At 36.0% G+C, this 6,958-nt stretch overlaps 1 pseudogene; it reads left to right on the top strand.

Annotated features, from left to right (window-relative positions):
• Positions 1-3,888: 3,888 nt before the first annotated feature.
• Positions 3,889-4,007, top strand: LOC120583925 (uncharacterized; annotated as a pseudogene).
• The last annotated feature ends 2,951 nt before the right edge of the window (positions 4,008-6,958 follow it).

Here is a 6,958-nt window from a genome sequence, read left to right on the forward strand (position 1 = left end):
CAACATGTTTTGATTACCAAAGTATAGATGGTTAGAAAACTTTTTTGAAATTCATCCTGCCATTGTCATTTACAAAACCATTCATTATTGTGATATATTATAAAAAAAGAATGTATATTGCCAAATGTTGCTAGCGAATCTACTCCCTAAGAATACCGGATATCCTTTCTTCCTTTCTACTGCACCCTGCCACCCCCACCCCAAGTCATCATAGGTATTTATAATAAGCAAATGCCACTGCTTTAAAATTCTGCAAATAACTGAGATTTAAACTGTAATATTTTAAAGGTAAATAGATACGATTGGTTTACAAAGAGATAGATCCTTGAAATATGAAATTTTGTGCTATTTTCTCCGAGAATTATTAACAATTTGAAATCAAGTGGAAATAAGAACAATCATAAGCTCTTGGCAAAGGTCAAAAGATGAGGATCTCAAACTCAATTCTCATCCATTAAGAAACAGTGCATCGGAACATCACATTAGTGCTGAGAGTCTCAACTGGTTTGTAGAAGATTCTCCTATGCATACGTTTCAGCTCCTCAGATGTGCCCCTCACTCACTCATGTGGGATTTGCTCTTCAAGGATAGTTTAGGGGGATTCTGGCCTTTGGAATTCTTGCTGAGCACTTAGAAGCTCTTTCCTTGAATGGCGTGGTTTATCTTAGGAGAGGCTGAGTGTCCAGATTGCTCTTATTTTCCTTTACTGTGATCCAGAGAGAATCTCATTTGCTCGTCACACTGCTTCACACTGGACATTTAATATGAAGTGACATCCATTTCCCAACAGTGGCTTATGGTGATCTTGTTAGTTGTTCAGAAAAGCTGTGGGAAATTGTGTGGCTTTTTTTTTTCGGTGTGCTTCTGTTAAACGACCTGGTTCACCTTTTGCTAAGGTTAAAAGCATGATGAAATGCCATGTTTATATTACTGTTAGTTATTTCATGGTTCTGTTTCCTACATGTCAGTGTTAATAAAAAGGAAAATAACCTTTATCCATCTGTCACTAGAATGGAGAAAAGTGACAATAGTGGCACCAATTTTAGGTCAAGTTTCCTCCCTAAAATGTGAAAATTTTCCTTTGCAATTTCAATGTAGGGCAGGTTAGACATCTTTTATACACTAACTTAACATTATTTTGCCCCACGTTTTCTGTTGGCTGTTGCTACAGCAACCAGCAGTGTATGAGGGCACCTGGCTTCACCTGCATTGCAAATCTTTTGCTTTTGGCTCCTTCTCCACCACTCCCCGCTTGCAAACTTAACTTGCGGGGATGGGAGCCAGGTGATAAATACTCTTCTCTTTCACATCTTTGGGCAGATAATCTGAGACACATTATACACAGTTCCTCAGAGAGTTTCTGGTTATGGCTGCTAGATAAAATATAGGAATTCCTATAAATTCGAATGTCAGATAAACAACAGATACTCTTTAAAAGTAGAAATATGTCTTAAATATTACGTGGAACATACTTCTACTAAAAAAAAAAATGCATTGTTTATCTGACATTCGATTTCAATTGAGTGCTGAGTATTTTTCTTTGTTAAATCTGGCAACCCTATTCCTGGTGGAATCGAGACCTAGCAGTACCCAGTGAGACACTGTTCCTTTGAATTGGATTTCTTTCTTTCCTGATTTTATTCTTTCTAATCCCCCTGCTATAGTTCCCTGGCCTTCCATCCTCCTAGAAATTACCCCCATGCAAAACTTCTTCTCAGGCTGGTTTTTTTTTTGGGGGGCGAGGGAATGTCAAGCTAAAATACAAGGTTAAATATGAAACATTGTAGATTATTGCTCACTGGGTTATAATTATAATATAGATAATAGCCCATAATATAGATTATAGCCCATTGAGTATAATTGAGATTATAATTTCTTGTTTTTTTTTGAGTAATCCACACGTCATTCATAGTTCTTGTTTTTTGAAATCTAGATCAAATTGATTAGAACTGCCAGTGCTCTGTGGTAGTCCAAAGCTGCCCCTTTCCCCCCCAGATATATGTACTTTCCAAGATATACTTATAGCTGTCTCTTATAAACTCATGATTCTGTGAATTAGTTCAGTTTATGGATCATCTCACTAAACTGCACATCCTGTTTTTTCCTGCCCACTGATAATAAAGTTGTATAAAATCAGCAATTTCCTCAATCCCAAACCAAGAATCAAAACCTAACCACAACCAAGAACTAACTAATAAAATTAATGTAGGGAGGAGGCAAGAGAATTAAAATGTTAATCAAGCTACCTTCAGAGACAGCCCTGCAGCCAGGCCAGGAGGACCCCTGAGGAACCAAGGGAGATTTTAACTGGGATTGCCAACAACCCTTTCCCCACATCTGTGGAAGGGGAAACAGGAAGAACAGAGTCTTTAAGTGGCTGCTGTACACAAATAAAATCATTCACTCCTATGGCTAAAACCATGGGGAACCTATGGATTAAAGGCTGGGAGCTGCCGGCAGGCTTTTCAGGCTACACACTCTTCCCTTTCCCCTTCCTCACTGTACATCCATATCAAAGGAAATGGGAACTAAAGAATGACATATAAACTGAATTCCTGAGCGGTCAGGGTCCCTCTCACTCTCTGTCTCTGAGAGGAGACCACACTCTGTCTGTGGGGTGTTCCCCTTTTCTAATAAACTTTTTTTTGACTAACTTTGGCGTGTGTTGAATTCTTTCTGCACTCTCTGCCAAATGACCCTCTTCTCTCTGTGCAGGGCTTGGTCTCCCCCCGACCCCACTCCCCGCCATGCCCCATTTGGGGAAATTTGTCCTGTCCTGCATCAAAATTATATGAAGAATTGATCAAAGCAGTCAACTTGATTGTACGTTTGGGCCAGGGCAGAGTAATACATCATATTAGAACAAAACAAACAGTTTCAAATTGAACACAATAAATCCTTTATCTAAAAAAAGTTCTTTGGCCTTGCCAGTACTGGAGGTTTTTCCACTGTCTTCTTCATTTCTCATTGTGCTTCACTCTGTCTCTCTAACTTCTCTCTCCACCCTTACTTTTCCAGGTCTTCTCAAAATGAATCCCCAGCACTTAGCACAATGCCAGGCAAATGGTGAATACTTGGCAGACGTTTGTTGAATCTGAATGAACACAGTGCTTTTAATGCACACAAATTTAAACCATGGGATGTCTCTTCTTCCCAGAGCAAATAACAAAAGGGAAAGTCATTTCTATTTTTTTCAAAATTTTCATTATTGCCATAGGTACCTTCTCCCCTCTTAGTATGTAATTAAGAGAGAAGCGTCATGGGATGAGAAGGTAGTCAAGAACAGAAAAAACATCTACTATGTATACATCGAATCTTAATAATGTTTAATGAATTTATCATGTTAAAAACACTCTTTAAATAAGTTTTCTGGATTTAGGTTGAGTGGACCTTTAGTAGAAAGATAGTTATTAAAGAGAACATCAAGTGCTGATAACTGGAAAAAATGTATCGAGAGATCTATTTTATGGTGTTTACCATTTATGAGAGTCTTTATCATTTATGAACTATTTGTGACATCCAACTACTTGGTTCATAAGACAATTTCTTTAAGGGAAAATTCTCTAAAAGTAAATTATCATTTTATTTCTTTAATCTTCTCCTGGGCATGATGTTTTTAAACATTATTTAACTTATTCTTTTTTATTGGCCTTGATTCCTTTGTGCCTGGCTCTAAATTGACAGGCAAATGAATAATTCTCTCTCTCCGCCCCAGGCTTTATTGAGGTATAATTGACAAGTAAAATTATATGTATTTATGGTATACATATGATAGTTCAATATATTTATGTATACATTTTGAAATGATTAAGTTAATTAACAGATCCATCAGCTCACATAATTAGCTTTGTGTGTGTATGTATGTGTGTGTGTTGAGAACATTTAAGAGTCTATGGCCATGCCTCACTGAACAAGCCCAATCCCGTCTGATCTCAGAAGCTAAGCAGGGTTGGGCCTGGTTAGTACTTGGATGGGAGACCACCTAGGAATACCAGGTGCTGTAGGCATAAAAAATAAAAAATAAGGGATTGTAAGCTGACAAGGTCCTTGCAACCTGTAAGGTCAACCAAGGGTTGCCTCACCTAAAAAAAAAAAAAGAGATCTACTTGCAGTAAATTTCGAGTCTACAATACAGTATTATTAACTGTAGTCACCATGCTGTACATTAGATCCCAGAACTTATTAATCTTTTAACTGGAAGTTTGTATCCTCTGACAAATACCTCCCCATTATCCCCGCCCCCATCTTGGTAACCATTGTTTTACTTTTTGGTTCTGTGAATTTAAGCTTCTTAGCTCCCACATGTGAGAATGGGCGATCTGGCTGCGACATCTGTTGCCCCATTGATTGCCAGCGTAGATTCGGCTGATCTGGCTTGCTAAGCGGGTGTCCCCTTCCTCCCTCACCACTCCATGTGCTCCCTCCTGAAGCTTCTCGCTAGTCCAAGAGGATGACCTTCCCCGGTAGAGGAGAGGACCCTTCCGTTAAGGGTATATGAACAGCTGCACTCCCCGGCTAGAATCTCCAAACAAGCTCTCAAAGTCCGCGTGTAAATCCGCGTGTAAGTCCGTGAGACCGTAAGGTACTTGTCTTTCTCTTTCTGGATTATTTCATTTAGCATAATGTCCTCCAAGATTTATTCATGTTGTTACAAACAGCAGGATTTCCTTCTTTTTATAGCTGAATAATGTATATACATCACTTTTTAAAATCCATCTGGTGATGATCACTTAGGTTGTTTCAATATCTTGGCTACTGTGAATAGTGCTGCAATAAACATTGCAGTATCTCTTTGAGATACTGAATTAATTTACTTTGTATATATACAATGAAATAGGATTGCTGGATCATAGGTAGTTCTAATTTTAGTTTTTTAAAGGGAACTCCATACTGCCCTAATTTATATTCTTTCCAACAGTATACAAAGGTTCCTTTTCCCACACCTTCAACACTTGTTACCTCTTGTCTTTTGATAATAGCCATCTTAACTAAGAGTTTTGATTTATATTTCCCTGATGATAAGTGATATCGAACATCTTTCTTTTCAAGTACCTGTTGGACATTTAGATATATTCTCTGAGAAAATGTTTATTCAGTTCCTTTGCCCTTTTTTAATTGGGTTATTTGGTTTCATTGCTCTTGAGTTGTATGAATTTCTTGTATATGTTGCATATTAACCCCTTATCAAATATATTATATAATTTTCTCCCTTTATGTAGATTGCCTCTTCATTTTGTTATTATTTTCTTTGACGTGGAGAAGCTTTTTATTTTAACATATTTCCACTTGTTTATTTTTACTTTTGCTTATACTTTTGGTGTCATATCCAAAAAATAATTGCTATATTAATGTCAAAAAGCTTTACCCCCATAATTTTTTCTAAGAGTTTTATGGTTTCAGGTCTTACACATAAGACTTTAACCATTTTGAGTTAACTTTTGTGAGTGATGTAAGATAGGAATTCAGTTTAATTCTTTTGAATGTGGATATCAAGTTTTTCCAAAATCATTTATTGAAGAGACTTGTTTCTCCATGGTGTATTCTTGCTGCCTTTCTCAAAAATTAGTCGACTGTACATGTGTGATTCTATGTATTTCTTAGTATCAATTGGAATGTCTCCTTTTTTATTTATAATTTTGTTTATTTGAATCCATCTATTTTTTCTTGGTTTGTCTAGCTAAAGGTTTATAAACTTTGTTTATCTTTTCAAAACACTAAAAACTCTTAGTTTTGTTGATCTTTCCTATTCACTTCCTAGTTTCTATTTTACTTATTTCTGCTTTGATCTTTATTGTTCCCTTCCTGCTGCTTATTTTTGGCGTAGTTTTGCCTTTGTTTTCTAGTCCCTTGAGGTATAAAGATAGGCTGGTTATTTGAGATATTTTTTTTTTCTCAACGTACACCTTTATTGTTATAAACTTTCCTCTTAGCACTGTTTTTTGCTGCATCCCATAATTTTGGTATGTTGTATTTCTAGTTATGTTTGCCTCAAGATATTTTTTGATTTTCCTTTTGATTCTTCCTTGAACCATTGATTATTCAAAGGAGTGTTTAATTTCCATGCATTTGTGAATTTTCAAATTTTCTTCTTGTAATTGATTTCTGGTTTCATACCAAAGTAGTTAAAAAAGATTCTTCATGATATCAATATTTTAAAATTTGTTAAGATTTTCTTTGTGGCATACGTATAATCTATTCTGGAGAATGTTCTGTGCGTTCTTGAGAAGAATGTGTATCCTGGTGCTGTTGGAAGGAATGTTCTTATATGTTTATTATGTCCATTTGGAGTATAGTGTTATTCAAATCCATTGTCTCCTTATTGATTTTCTGTCTAGATGATCTACCCATTGTTGAAAGCAGGGTATTGAAGTCTCCCTACTATTATTGTATTGTCTACTTCTCCCTTCAGTTCTGTTAAAATTTGCTTTAAATATTTAGATTCACTAATGTTGAGTGCATATATATTTATGATTGTTATATTCTCTTAACAAATTGATCCCTTTATCACTATTTAATGACATACCTTTGTCTCTTGTGACCAATTTTGACTGAAATCTATTTGATCTGCTACAAGTATGACCACTCTTGCTCTTTTTATTTACCATGTACTTGGAATATCTCTTTTCATCCATTCACTTGTAGTCTGTGTGTGTCCTTAAAACTAAAGCGTGTGTCTTAAAGGCAGCATATTGTTGGATCTCTTTTTTTCTTTTATCCACTCAGCTACTCTGTGTCTTTTGAGTGGAGAATTTAATCTTTTGGCATTTAAAGTAATTATTGATGGATAAAGACTCACTGTTGCCATCTTATTATTTTTTTCCTGTGTTTTAGTTCCTTTTTTTCTTCTCTTCCTGTGTGACTTGTTTTGTAGTTTTCTGCATCTTATGCTTTAATGCCTTTCTATTTAGCTTTTGTGTAGCTACTAAAGGTTTTTTCTTTGTGGTTGCCATGAATCTTC

The sequence above is a fragment of the Pteropus medius genome, unplaced genomic scaffold (assembly GCF_902729225.1).
Source record: "Pteropus medius unplaced genomic scaffold, Ma_sr-lr_union100, whole genome shotgun sequence".
In the NCBI taxonomy this organism is placed as follows: Eukaryota; Metazoa; Chordata; class Mammalia; order Chiroptera; family Pteropodidae; genus Pteropus; species Pteropus medius.